At 30.9% G+C, this 16,338-nt stretch overlaps 1 long non-coding RNA gene across 1 annotated transcript; it reads right to left on the reverse strand.

Moving 5' to 3' along the window:
- Positions 1-8,278: 8,278 nt before the first annotated feature.
- Positions 8,279-10,028, reverse strand: LOC114925591 (uncharacterized). Its single transcript, XR_003814986.2, has 2 exons — positions 9,771-10,028; positions 8,279-8,530 (listed from the first exon to the last, which is right to left on the reverse strand). It is a non-coding gene; the product is annotated as an uncharacterized lncRNA (long non-coding RNA).
- Positions 10,029-16,338: the final 6,310 nt, after the last annotated feature.

The following is a 16,338-nucleotide window of genomic DNA, read 5'->3' on the forward strand; positions in this document are numbered from 1 at the left end:
AGTGTGCAATGCCACCATAAAGGGCGTGCAATAGCTTGAAGCTCACAACAGGTTAGTGTGCCATGCCAAAGCCAAGCATGTAATGCCTTCAAGCCCACAATGAGTTAGCATGCCACACCACAAGCCCAAGTGCCACGCCAATCGAGGCCCACTCTCTAGAGATGTAATTTTGGTTAAGATTAAGGAAGATTATGTAAAATTAGGATTTGGTTTGATTTGGTTATAATTAAGATTTGAATTATTGCTATTAGTCATCTTATTCTTCCTAAAAGATAAGATAAAGATTTAGTTTTGAATTTGAATTTGAATTTGAGGTAGCCTTAGGATTTAAATAAATGAAAATGGTTCACTGAGAAGGAATTGGGAACCCTAGCCAAACCTTTCAGCATTGTTTTTGCATCTTTCTCCATGAGTAACTAATACCTTTTTGTTAAGGGTTAAAAGCTCTATTTACTTTTCTTATGGATAATTAATCTAAGTGTTTTATTTTATTTTAAAGTTATGCATTGATCTATTTTCAAGATTGAGTTTTCGTTCTTCATTCTTTAGGGTTAGAAGTATTGAAAAATATTCTAATTCTATTTTGAATTATGTTATTACTTTAGAAAATTTAACATCGGGATTAAGCTTGAAACTCTTTCTCATGACTTTTTGATTTGACTAGGAATAGTATTTTGTAGGACTAGTTTTGAATATGTGACATATAATTTGAACTAGAACTACTTTTGAATATTATTTGAAACTAAATCAAAATTGTTCTAAACCTCTTTTCTTAATCAGTTGACCAAGGAATTGGCGATTGATTAATTAAAGATTAATTGAATTGCCAAGGAATTGAAATTTAATTATCTATGCTTTGTCATGGAAATATCTTTGCATGCATTAAAATAAATAAACATAAGGTTTAAGCTTCCTGGAAAATAAACATCTATGAAACCCTTGACATTCTCAACCACTTCTTTCTCATAATCAAATACACGTTCATCACTACCTCCATAATCATTCAAGCATTCAAAGTTCCAAGCAAGACATGGTTCCTACCCTTATTAATCCAGGTTCAATTGATTTGATTAGCGATTTAATTCGATATTTGCTTTCTCAATCCCTTAATCCTCGTGGGAATGATATCTATAACACCCTACCACAAAAAGTCTTACGATATAGTCGTAAATTAGAGGTTGTGAGGCATTACGATACCAAAAAGCAAAATACATACATAGTATTTGAAGGATAATAATATAACTAGGAGCCTGTGAAAAAAGGATAAACAAAACGACGACCGTTATCACACATCAAGCATTAAAGATAAGCAGCATTTTATACATAATCAAAAGAGATATATAGATATATATGTAAGATTCTGAATAGAGCACGTAATAAGAACTAGTCTTGACCTACAAAGAAAAGGCTAGCTAGAATATTACAAACTAGACATTATATAAAATAACATACTATTTCTCAAAAATTTAACCTCTAAGAGAACTATACAATAATACTTTTAAAAATGGAGAAAGATACAAAGTACAAATTAAATCTCAACAAAAGGGAAATCTTGTTCGCTTGCCCAAAAGAAATCCTGCATAGTCAGCGAGGTGCGTCACGCTCTGTATCTAAAAAACCAAAAATTTACACAGCCGGTGAGAACACGAAAGTTCCCAGTAGGATAATAGTTCCAAATAAAAACTATATTAAGAGACATGAACCCGCTAGGAAATCCTAATCTCCAAACACACAAGGTTCAAGCATAAGGTTTAACTAATCCCAATAGGGTTAATATGCTAAGTCTCAGCCCTTATCAATTGTCTCTAGCCTTAATTCTTTCTAACACAAGGTAATCTTTATTCTCAATATCCCAGTTATTCAATTTGGTATCCAATTCAGTAGAGTCAAACACAATTAATAATCAATGTAAATCAAACACAATTAGAAAACAAGTATAGCAAGTAATACATTTAGCAATTAACAGAATTCTCAGATAGGCAAACCAAATGCAATACGCACACTCAAACAATAACATATAGATACACATGATACATGTCTGTCCTATTAGCCATGAGCTTACATGTCAGATATTTTGCCAAATTCGACACAAAATCTGGTTGGCAACACCCAGATCAGTTTCTCGGTGCACATACCCAGGAGGAATTAAACAAGTCATGGTACCATTATCTTAACAGAGAGTTCCGTCTCACCTTCTCCTGAAGGTACAAACCATGCCAAAATAACGAAAAGTGTTGTCTCACTTCAACGGAGGGTGCTATCTCACCTTGCAATAGAGAGAAAGTGAAATGCGGGTGGGATAAAACCACCGCTCCGACATCACACCACAGCCATGAACAAGCATGATGGAACCTCTGTCCTTGTTCAGAACAAGTATTAAATCAACAACCACGAACAAGCGGGATGAGACCACCGTTCTTACCCAGAAAAAGTGTTAAACCAATACACAAGCGGGGCAAAACCCACGACCTTGCCATGGAAGCGGGACAAACCTCCGTCCTTGCCAATTCAGTCATTTAGACCACAATCAGTCATAATTATTGACTTTAATTAATTTCATAACTTATTAGATTTGTTAACCACAATTTCTTTATCAATTTATCAATTTCATTATCTCGTGAGCGGGACATTGCTACCGTCCTCACCGTGGATGGGACAAACCTCCGTTCCCATAACATTTTATCCGGCTAACCAAGGGTTTATTCGAGAATAAATCAATTTAATTCATTGAATTTACCCACACTCTTTTCAAAGCATAAAATTTAGTTATTAGACATCATATGGGGATTACATCAGGTTACAAGCTTGCCAAGAAGGCTAAACAGAAAATAACATTTTGGGGAAAAATCAGAATGTGTGTGTACATACACTTCTGTGCACATGCACAGATTAGACAACAATTTCCATCTGGTGCGTACGCACACATAGCTTGCAAATTCCCCATAGTGTGCGTACACACCACCTTCTGCTTACACACTAGGTTAAACAAAGTCTCTATCTAGTGCGCACGCACGACTCTATGCGCGCGCATACCAGTCAAAATCTGGTATGCTACAGAATTTTGAAATTTTAGTTTTACCACCAATTTTCAATCTTGCGTAACTTGTGCTACAAAATTCATTTTCCTCGTTCTTTGATGGTTTTAAATTTCTCATCACTGGCTTTAATTCAATATAAATTTCATAAAATTTCAAGTTTCGAGCGCTAAGTTATGCCCCCATCGAAGCTAGTCAAAAATCGATTTTTACCAAAATTCTGCGTAAGTGTCAATTTTACAAATTTTGCCTCTTTCAAAACCAACTTAAACCAATCCGAGGCACCCTTTGTAACCAATCATCAATTCTTAACCATATCCTAGCCATTCAAAATCCAATCAACCAATTTCAATACAATTAACTATTTCCAACTCACTTTCATAATTCATTACAATTGTTCATTCACAACAACAAATGCAACACATCAATTTAACCTTTTTAATGGCTCAATTGAGGCTAATAAGTTACCAAAAGGGTGTACCTCACCTAATCACGGCCTCCGATCCAAATTTTCATATCAATAGCCATATTAGACTATCAAACCATAATTTATATCCAAATTCACACACACGCACACACACACGCACATGCACGCACGCACGCACACGCACCTACCCATGCGCACGCATGCACGCACACACGCACGCGCACACATGCGCACGCACACGCATGATAATCCACTATTTTATGATTTATTTTGTATTGAATTAAGTTGATTTTCTCCATTATTCTCACACTTATGCATATAATTTGCATGTTTTATATTTTCCTTCCTAATTTTGTGCTATGATTGAAAACATGCTTCTTTGACCTTAAATTTGCTAATTTTAATCCTCTCTTATTACCATTCAATGCCGTGCGTTAAATGTTTCAGGGTTTATAGGGCAGAAATGGCTTAGTGGATGGAAAAGAAGCATGCAAAAGTGGAAGGAACACAAGAAATTGAAGTTTTGAGAATCTGGTAGTGACGTGCACATGTGGACGACGCGTACACGTGACTGAGCCAATGTCCAAAAGACGCGCACGCGTGGCTGACGCCTATGCGTGGCCAGTGCCGAGTTCAAGCGACGCGTACGTGTGAGCGACGCGTACGCGTGAAAGAGCATCACGTGCTGCAAGTGCAGAAAACACTGGGGGCAATTTCTGGGCTGCTTTTGACCTAGTTTCAGGTCTGAAATTACAGATTAGAGGCTAGGAGTGGAGCAGAATCATTCATTCAACATTCATTCACATAATTTTAGGTTTTAGATGTAGAATTCTCTCTCTCCTCTCTCTAGGTTTTAGGGTTTCTTTTAGTTTTAGTTTTAGATCTTCTCAAATTCAAGTTTAATCTTCCTTCAATTTAGATTTCTCTTAATTTTATTTGTTTAAGAACTTTAGTTCATCTTCTTCTCTTATTAATTCCCCTTATTGTCATTTTTATGTTTATAAGCTCTTGTTACGTTTGATTTCTTTTAATGAAATTTATGTTTTCTCTGTTTATTGTTGCTCTCTTTAATTGTTAGTCATTGATTCTTGCAATTGGTTGTTTAGATTTAATATTCCTTGTTAATTTTTTATACTTTTATTTTGTACCTTCCAAGTGTTTGATAAAATATTTGGGAGTGTTTTAAATTAGATTTTTATATTCTTAGCTTGGATTGATTAATTAGAGACTCTTGAGTTGTCAAAGTCTCTTGTTGAATGGTAATTAAAGATTGTCGGTTAGGTTGAACTTCACCAAAGCTAGTCTTACTATGAGTTGACTAGGACTTGTGAACTCAAGTTGATTTGCTCACTTGACTTTCCTTCAACTGTTAGAGGTTAACTAAGTGAGAGCAATTTGCATCCACCATTACAAGCGATGCTGACAATTAGGATAGAACTTCTAATTCTCAATCCTTCCTAGGAGCTTTCTTAGTTATTGATTTATTTTCTTGCCATTTTACTTCCTTGTTTCTTATTACAAAACCCAAAAAGATACAATCTTATAACCAACAATAAACTACACTTCCCTGCAATTTCTTGAGAGATGACCTGAGGTTTAATACTTCGGTTAATTTTATTGGGTTTGCTTAAGTGACAAACAATTTAAATATTGACAGAGGTTAATTTGTTGGTTTAGAACTATACTTGCAACGCGATATTTTTGTGAAATTCTTTACCGACATTTTTCTTCTGTCAAAATCTGGTATGCAGCAGAATTTTGAAATTTTAGTTTTATCAACAATTTCAATCTTGCGTAACTTGTGCTACAAAATTCATTTTTCCTTGTTCTTTGATGGTTTTAAATTTCTCATCATTGGCTTTAATTCAAGATAAATTTCATAAAATTTCAAGCTTCGAGTGCTAAGTTATGCCCTCATTGAAGCTAGTCAAAAATCAATTTTTACCAAAATTTTGCATAAGTGTCCATTTTATAAATTTTCAAATTTTGCCTCTTTCAAACCAACTTAAACCAATCCGAGGCACCCTTTTTACCCAATCATCAATTCTCAATCATATCCTAGCCATTCAAAATCCAATCAACCAATTTCAATACAATTAACTATTTCCAACTCACTTTCATAATTCATTACAATTGTTCATTCACAACAACAAATGCAACACATCAATTTAACCTTTTCAATGCCTCAATTGAGGCTAATAAGTTACAAAAAAAGGTGTACCTCACCTAATCACGGCCTCCAATCCAAATTTTCATATCAATAGCCATAATAGACTATCAAACCATAATTTATATCCAAATTCACACACACACGCACGCACGCGCACACACACCTACACACGTGCACGCACGCACGCGCACGTATTCACACACACATACACATACGCACATACACACGCACACACACGCACGTGCACGCGCACACATACACACACTTTCGTTGACGGCGGTTTCTAATAATTTAGATTTCCTCTTCAATCGCACCCAAGCTTTAATCAATCCTCCTCTAATCAAGAGCTCCACAATCAACCCAAGCCTCCAACTCGCAGCAAAATAAATCAAGCAATCCAAGCTACTCCATATAATCTAATTACATCAATTATTCAAATATTTACACTAGAATTTTTACTCAAAATTAGGGATGATGGAAGGGTTGAGTTTTCTTACCTCGTACCACTTACTCTTGGGTTAAAATTCTGCTAGAGATTGTACTTGAGCTTTCAAAATCACAATATTTCAACACCTCACAACCAAAATGCAAATTTGATAGAAAATAAAGAAATTATCAAAGGTTCTCGTGAATACTCACTACAAAAGTAGTATAGAATTAAAGAGAATGACGAAGTGGTCGCGTGGCCACAAACGGGTCTTTGATCGGAGCTACGATTTGTGAGATATATGGATTTGAATGGAACTGTAAACGGTGAAGTTAGGATTTTTGGTTCTCTCTTTCTCTCGTGGCTCTCTCTCTCTAAATTTTTGTTCCGGTGGTGAGGGCTTGGGCTTTAAGTGAAGGCCCTTTGTAATTTAAGCCCACAGGCTGCACCGAGGACCAAAATCTTTAAGATAAATGTTCTAGTTTTTATTTTAAACATTTTTCTGGTTAGTCCTACATTTTTATTTTTTTCATATGCAATATCGGATAGATTTAAGCTGGTACAGTTAATTTTAATGCTAATATGTATTTTTTGTAATTAATTATATTTTCACCAATAATTTTTTAAATTTTAAATTTTTTAACCTTTTTTGCTCACAATTAATTTATTATTTAATTATTTATTATTTATTTTGGTTTTACAATACTTATCGTGGTATTACTTGAATGATCTGGTGTACTTGCCAGTATCCGTAAGCATTAATTTTCGCACATCAATAAACAACTAATTTAGAAATCAAAAGAGTATATAACATTGGTAATTTAGTCCAAAAGCAATAAACACATCATTCACTTCTAAAAAAATATTTCAAAAAATACTGTAAAATTTAAGAAAAAAGACATTTTAAGACATGATGTCAAATAATATTTATATTTAATTATGTGTACATTTATTTTTTCATTTAAGAAATAAATTATCAATATTAGATTGACGGATTACTCATTTAACTAAAAAAATTAAAGTTAAAATTCAAAGTACTGAAAATTCAAAGTACTGAAAATAAGAAATTAAAGGTAAAATAAGTTAAGGTTAGGATTTACGTGGAGATAGTGATGGCATGGAAGACTTCTTCAACGTGGTAGTAGGACAAATGGTGCGGCAATAGTGATTGACTAGCAAAATTGCATTTAGGATTTTCTTTAATTAAAATCGTAAAAAAAATAATAAAAAGATGGAGGAGAATAACCTACTTGAAGGAGGGAGCAGAGGCGATGGCAGCAGCTCAATCGACGGCGACACAACTCAAGCAATGCAATGAGTTCCAATCGAGTCCTATATATATATATAGAGAGAGAGAGAGAGGGGTTGTTTTGAAATGAAGGGAGAGCGAGTACGGCATTCGAATTTAGAGAATCTCTACCGTCGAATATAGCAGTGGATAAATCCAACGGTAACGCATTGTACGTGACCCAAAATGCAGCATTTCATTAATTGGGCTAAATCCGTCAGTAAATACGACAATAAAAATTGCGTCAATTTTTTTTTCTCCAACTTTACCAATGAATTTACTGTTAGAAAAGTGAATCCGCAGATAAAATTATCTCTAAAGCACAACGCTAAATCTAATGGTATTTAACATATTTATATTATAATTAGTAATTTCATTTATAATTATGCTATTGTATTAATTGTAGTATGGTCATTTTTGTAAGTTATATAGGAAGTTTTAAAATAAATTTATATTTTTTAAATAATTATTGAAAAATATTTATAATAGAAACATAGTATATATTTAATAATTATTTAAGAATATTTGTACAAAAAATAAAATATATATATATACCAAATAATTATTCAATAATATTTATACAATAAAATAAGATATACACAAACTAAATGAATTAATAAAAAATACACTTAAAAAATTTTAACAAAACTATAAATTGAATAATTTTTTTATATATTCGTAAAAATATCTACCTTAATTATTTAGAAAATATGATCGCAGAAGTTCAAACGAGGAAGAAACTGCATACATTAAAAAGTATGCATGATTCATGCATATATGTTATAAATAACTTTTTGTTCGAATGATTTTAAATCAATGTATTATTGGACCAATTTTATTATATTTGATTATTAAAATTACTGGATTATGTTGTGGCACAAAATATGATTAGATAAATTGCTTAAGTATTATCAAAATAACTATTAAGATATCAGTCACAAACCATAAGACTTAACTACTAAAGATATTCACGCATGGTATTTGTTTCACATTAATTTATTACAACACGACGATTTTAGGATGAAGGACACGTTTATTATTCAAATCCTGCATAGCCCATGGTAGTGCATCGTGTGTCTTGTATAATCCATGCGGCTGTATGGTGACTATGTGAGCTTCGCTTTGCAATACCACAAGCAGCCCCCAACGAACGCATTTGCAATGCAACAGGTCCGAGTTTTACCTGTAAAGTGACAAAACATATCCAAAATTTAGTAAGCAACGCTGCCAAATTAATATTTTGTTAGTTATTTAATATTGTTCACTACTGTTATTCTAATCTAACCATACCTGCAATTTAATCTATCCTACTCCTATCTTACTCCACTGAATTATAATTTTATTAATATTTGGCTTAGATAAATAGAATCCAACAAACAATATCAAGCATTCAAAAATTTATCCGGAGTCAAGTTGGGTAAATACTAGCCATGGATGCGGCTAACTATCTTCCCGAGTGGCAGATATAAAACACAATATAAAAAATAAACTAAAGAAAATATAAATGACACGTATATATCTATCTCCTTGGTAGGAAGGAAGAAAGATATACAACCAAAGAATAGTGGCACTTCTACACTTGTCATGCAATGTAGCACACACCAACACAAACATACATAAATAAGAACATGGCTAACTAAGATTGCGTTTTGAAAGGAGATGGAGATTAAGATCGAAAGATAAACACTACAATAATAAAATTAAATTAAATTTTTATATTATATATTTAGTATAAAATATATATAATTAAATTATATTTTTTATTCTATTTGATTCAAGAAAAAAACATGAAGATGAAATAAAAATAGTTATTAAAATAATTTTAGTTATTAAAAAAATGTTATTAAAAATTTTAGTCTTTATTTTTAAAAATTTTAGTATTTTATCTCTTCACTTTTTAAAAGTATTAAAGTGAGTGAAAACTTTTGTTCAAAAACTAAAGTTTTAATTACAATTTCTGATTATTAAACACAGTACTACTTAAATTTTAATCTTTCAATTCAATTTTAATCAATAAAATAAACACTACCTAATAAATGTTACTTGATTGCCAGCAAAAAGAAAGAGTAAATGACATTTTTATTTCACATTTAAAAACTACCACATTAAACTGGTTATGGTCATAGTTTTCAATTGTGATTATAAATAAAAGTTTAGGCATATTTTTTATCTTTGATGTTTATAAATTTTTTTAAAAATATTTTAACGTTAATTTTATTTAATTTTATTTTTTATTTATGTCAAAATTATACTAAACTTTAACTACGTTTAGACCATTAAGAATAAAACAAAAAATGTTCAATAATAACTTTGATATAAATAAAAAAAATATTAAGAATAAAATTTAATAAAATTAAATATAAAATATATTTTTAAAAAAATCACAAATATTATAAACAGAAATTATGATATGAGGACTTTACCATCAATTTTATTATTGTTATCAAGAAATTCTGTATTATCGACATTTGCTTCTGGAATAGTTCTGGCTGCCACAGATGCCACGATTATGAGGCATAAGAAAACAAAAACCAAAGCTTCTTTTCTCGCCATTTTCACTTGAAAATTCTCTTTTCTCTCAAATTTGTTCTTTTTTTTTTTATTTGCACAATTTCTTTTCTCTGTAAACCTTTAGTATTTATAGTATATATGACCATCCAATATAAAACTTCTTTAGTGTATTCAACTATTTGGTGAGAAAGTTTTATAGAATGTTTGACTAATGTGGTAACATATGGTTACGTATCACATAATAATGGTACAAATAAATTTTCTGATTTGTTTCCATATAATTATTATTGTTATTAAATGCTTTTTATAAGGAGCCGTGATATGAGGTAACTCGTGAGCGCACAAAGGGAACTATTAAATATACTTTTTATTTGGGACTATATGTTATAATTATCACTATTAAATTTATTCTTATCATCAATAGTATACGTGTTTCGACCTCTTTCATGACTTACCATTGAAATGAATCCTATCTTTATCCATAAGGTTAAAAGAAAAAGAAAGAAAGATTTATTTATTTAATTTATGTATTTGGATCCGATTAATATTTGTAAATGAATATTGATATGATATATTTTATTAAAATTAATTTTCATTAAAATTGGATATCAATGTTAATATAATTTGTGTTTAGATATCTGATCTTTTGTCAAATATAATTATAAAAAAATAAATTTTATTTGAATAATATTATCCAAAATTATATTAAAATACAAAATTTTTAAAAAGAAAGTGAAAATTTAATTACCAACGAAATATAATTCAAATGACATAAGTTTAATTTGATAAAATTTTACTTTTTAAAAGTAGTTTATAAAAGTTAATTTCTAAAAGATAATTTTTTAAAAGTTGTAGTATTTATGTTGAGTAAATTAAATTAAAAATAGCTTTCAATAAACACAAGCAACAATAATTACGTTTGATAAAATAACTTTTAAAACTTAAAAATACTATAATAGACATAAATACAAACATTAAATTTGAAAATTCGTTAATATAAAGTTATATTAGAATTTTAAATTTGAAAATTCGTTAATATAAGGTTATATTAGAATTTTAAATTTTAAAAAGTACAAACTAACTTTAAAAAACTCTATTTTATGTGTTTTCGGAAGTACCTGATCTTTTAAAAGCTGCAAATACAAGTACATAGTTTTTTTGATTTATCAAATACAAAATAAAAAATTTGAACTTTTAAAAAAACAAATACCTCTTCAAAAAATTTTACCAAACTAAATTATAATCTTTTTATACTCATCTAAAAAATCATGATTCAATCTCACTCTTAATTTTATAAAAAAAATTAATAACTCAATTAAGACTCATATACCACTCCTTAATAGAAAAGCTTAGAACAAGTAATTAATTAACATTTTATTACTGTTTCAATATAATTTTCAAGAATATAATTTTACTCCCTAACTTCATAAATTAAACATTAGAAACAACAACTCTAGTTAAAAATCTGACGATAATATAACACTATTCTACTCCTTGATTTGTGACTACTTACTTAAAATTATTTTTAAATTTAGTTTTAATTATAAAAATCTAAAATTACATTCAACTAATAACCTAAAATAAATATCTCGAATAAAATATTAAAAAAATTTATGCAGTACCTCAATGCATCTAAACTTATTTTTAATATCTCTTTTTTTTTCGAAATATCTTTTGACAAATTAATTTAAAATAACACTTTAAAAAATATTAATTTTGTTTCTAATATATATTTATATATATCCTAATTAAATAGTATGTTATAATATAATTAATTTTTAAAATCATGATGCTATAGATGAAAAAAAGTAGTATATAAGACAAATTTTATGAGATAAATTTAAATAATATTTTTTCTATGTATCAATTATTTTCTAGATATTTTGTACGTATAAACATTCTATTAACAGTATTTCTGAGAAATATGAGACTTGTACATTTAGATATTAAAAAATATGACACTTATACATTTAGATATATTAAACTATTAATGTAAAATTTTAAAATAAAAATAAATTTCATTTTAGAACATAGAATAATTATTTTTCATTTTTTTCTTTTGAAAAATATTGTGAAACACCCATCTACTAAAATTAATATTCATTTCAAGATGTTTCTTTTAAAAATAATTTTTTGGATTTAAATTTTGTAATTTTTATAATCAATTTTATTTACTAATACTAAAAATTTAAAATTTAAATTTAATTATATATAAAAGACTACTATAATGAAAAAATTATCTAAATGAATTAAAATAATTTTTTAATTTTCAAAACAAATAAAAATATTACTATACCATATCTATTCCTCCATTTTATACCATATTTATTTTTACTCCTCTTTTTTATACCATATTTAAATATTACTATAAAAAATATTAATGAGTATAATAAAATAATTATTCAATAATATTTTTTATAGTACTTATTAATAATTTTTATAATTTAATAAAAATATGGTATAAAATAGAAGAATAAAATATTGTATATGTTGAAAGTATAATAAAAGTATTAATGAGTTCGATAAAAAAAATATTAATAAGTAATTATTTTATTATACTCTTTAATATTTGTTATAGTATAATAAATATTTAAATATGTAGTTAAGTATTTATAGTTATAAATATTTGTTTGTAGTTTTGCAAAAATAATACATTAATCACTTAATGATTTTATCAATATGCATTAAAAGCTCTATTATTATAATACCTTTTAAAATATTGTGCTAACACATATTATAATATTAATAATATAAAGGAATTTCAAAACTCTAAACAATATAGGAGTATTGTAACATCCACCCTTTTTTATTTATCAAATACAAGATAAAAAGTGTTGAGTTAAGAAATTAACTAAAATAATTAGTGATGACAAACATTATTTTTGGCAAAATAAATAATTAGAGTTGTTAAATTAATAAGTACACATTGCTAATTATTTATGCTATGTTGCAGGTCACACTTCATTTTTGGCAGCCCAAGTTGAATGAATAACAAAACAAAGCAAATGGGCTGAATGGAAAGTGTGAATAAAGACAAGCCCAAGTCATTCATATCAAACAAAGAAGCATAGCAAGACACCGGGCAAAAAAGAGAAGAACCCGATCCAAGCTTGAAATTGTTTTCAATTTCCCACCATCTTGCTCGAACCAAGGCAACGTTCCTCTCCTCTCAAATCAGGTCATATCAAGACTTCAGAAAAGTAAGAAAGAGAAAGAGCTTCTTCCATAAGCCTTTAACCAAAGAAGCAAGAGAGAGAGAATTGAAGCTTGAAGCACAGAAGCTAAAACTGAAATCCCAAGCTAAATCAAGCTTAAGAAAGGTAAATCACATCATCTTGCATGCATCAGATCTTCACCCTTTCTCCCCTACTCTCTGCTCTATCCGAAAATGGCTTTGAAGGGAAAGTTGCTCTCTGCCCTATTCTGCTGTGTATCTACGGTCTTAATCAAGACTTGGGGACCAAGTTGGTATTCAAGGGTTCAGATCTGGTTGACCATTGGAAAACAAGTTCGGTTACTTCTTCATGGCTTTCGGTCAAGTTGGAAAAGTCAGAAGCAAAGGTTACTCTTTGATGCTAAAAATGAAAAAGTGAATCTGTGAGTTGGTGAAGCTCAAGGCTCAAGGTGTTGACCTTGGATGAAGAACCAAGGAACGTGCATGAAGATAAAAAAGGAGCTTGCTGTTCATTCAAGGTAAGGAGAGAAAACCAGTAAACCTGAAGTGTTTGTTCTGAGAGAGCTCTTTGAAGAAGTTCAACTAACTGGACAGTGTAACCTAATCAAAGGTGCATTCCGCCAGTATGAAGAACTGAATCAGAGGCTTGCTAATCTGGTTTTTCGCATAGCACAGAGGCTGTTGATGAAGTCAATCTCCTTCATGTTTTTCTGATTGTAATGTACTTTTCTAAGCTTATCTTTCTGTAATTTCTTGAGAGAAAAGGCAAAGTGAGAAAGCTTAAGAAAAAGCCATGAGTGAAAAGGCTGAGAGATACACTTGAGAGAAAAGTCTAGAGTTATTTTCAGATTTCTTTAGGTTGGTCAAGTGTCTTGTATCTTATTCCTGTTTGGTATCCCTTTCTTAGTTGGGTTAGCACTAAGAGAAATAGTTAGGTGTTAGCATAACCAATGTCAAGTTAGGTTAGAACTTGAATGTGAAATTGGTGTATGTAATACTGTTAACTATAGTGAAATTCTTCCATATTTGTGGAGGAGACTGGATGTAGGTTGCATAGCACAAAGCAACCGAACCAGGATATATGCTGGTGTAAGCTTTTTCTTCTCTGTCATGTTCTGTTTTCTGTTTTTCATGAGACAAAAATAAATTCTCATAAATTTCCGCTGCTGAGTTCAAACAGAATCAGATTTGTAACTTCTACTAAAAGGGTCAAAACAGCAACTAAAAAAGAAGGCATAGATTCAACCCCCCCTTCTCTAAGCCTACTACAACCTTCAATTGGTATCAGGAGCAAAGGTCTCAAGAATCAAGCTTAACCGCTTGGAGCAAAGATCCAATGGCGAACAACTTGGGCACAACCACAGTTGCCTACACCCTCACTGAAGGTCAGTCAAACAACCGACCACCTTTCTTCAACGGGAAGAACTACTCCTACTGGAAAGAAAGGATAAGGATCTTCATCCAATCCATTGACTACAACCTATGGAAGATCGTTGTGAGCGGTCCAAAGATCCCAACAAAAACAAGTGCTGATGAAGTGGTGACTCTAAAAGAAGAAGCTGAATGGAATGAAGATGATAAGAAGAAGATAGAGCTGAACGCGAAAGCAATCAACCTTCTTCACTGTGCTATCAGCTTTGAAGAGTACCGGAAGGTGTCTAGATGCAAGACAGCCAAAGAAATCTGGGAAAAACTCCAGGTTACACATGAAGGCACCAAACAAGTCAAAGAAACGAGGATTGATATGCTGCGAAAAGAGTACGAGATGTTTAGCATGAAGGATGGAGAAAGTATTGATGAAGCATTTGAGAGATTCTCAATCATAATCAACAACCTTGATGCTATGGGTACAAACTATGCAGAACAAACCTTGGTGAGAAAACTCCTTAGAAGCCTCACAAAAGAGTGGGAAAACACTGCCACTGTCCTAACCGAAAGCAACAACATAAGTCCAATAACCTATGATGAGCTGAGAGGAAAACTCCTTGCCTATGAAGCCACACACACAAACACAGACTCAAAGAAAAAGGGAATAGCCCTTAAGTCACGAATAGAACCGAAAGAGAGTGAGTTAAGTGATGGTATTTCAGATGACGAGCTTTTGTTTTTTGCTAGGAGATTTAGAAGGATGTTGAAGAGCAAAGGCAAATACAAGGGCTCAAGCTCAAAGGAGCACAAGATAGACTTGAGCAAGGTGACATGTCATCATTGCAAGGAGGCTGGACATTTCAAGTCAAACTGTCCAAAGCTCAAAAAGGAGGACAAAGGAAAGAAGGAAAGGAAGAGAGTACTCATGGCAGCTTGGGAGGATCTTGAGAATGACTCAAATGAAGAAGAAGAATCTGAAGGAGATGACAAGGACTGTTTCATGGCTGGAAACAACAATCTCGATGAGGTAAACTATTATGATTTGACCATTGAGGACTTGCATGCTATTATTGATGATCTTACATCAAACACCTCAAAACTGCTTGAAAAATACAATGAATGCAGATCTGAAAGAGATGTGTTAAGAGCTGAAAATGAGTTTTTAAAAGAAAAAGTGAAGGAAACTGAATGTGCTTTAGACATCATTGAAGAAAACAGATTTCTAAAATCTGAACTTGAAAAATTAAAAGGAAAGCACATTGTGGATCCCTCACATGAGTTAATTACTGAAAATGAAAGATTAAATGAAAAAATTAAAAGGCTGAATGGTGACTTGGCAAAATTTGCACAAGGTTCTAGTAACTTGGACAAATTACTTGCAAGTCAAAGACCATTGTTTGAAAAATCTGGTTTAGGATACATAGCCAAGGAAGATGCTGTTTCCAACACTTCCTCTATAAAATTTGTGGCCTCTTCATCAAATACTAAATCCATACCAAATAAATCAGGTATCGGATATGTTTCCACTTGTGAAGAAAAATCTGATGAAGAATACACAAATAAAACTGAAATTTCACCAAGAACTGGTCCGAGTTCAAACCGACCAGGTTTGGGCTATGTTTCGAAAAATGAGGTTGTTTTCAAGAAACCATCATTTTATAACAAAACCTCATATTCGAAAGGCAATAATGTTCAAAAAAATTCTGGTGAAAATACTTTTGCAAAGAGGAATAACTTTAATAAAAATCAGTTTGTTAAAAGAAATGCATCTCCTCCAAAAACCAGAAAATTTCAAAGCTTTAATCATTTCAAGCAATATAACTCACATCAGTTTCAGCAACGCACTCAAGAAAACCATTGTGTTAATTGCAAGAAATTTGGTCACTCATATGTACAATGCTTCATTGAGAAGAGAGTTGTAGGAAACAAAGTCTACA

This window comes from Arachis hypogaea, chromosome 2 (genome assembly GCF_003086295.3).
Source record: "Arachis hypogaea cultivar Tifrunner chromosome 2, arahy.Tifrunner.gnm2.J5K5, whole genome shotgun sequence".
NCBI lineage: Eukaryota > Viridiplantae > Streptophyta > Magnoliopsida > Fabales > Fabaceae > Arachis > Arachis hypogaea.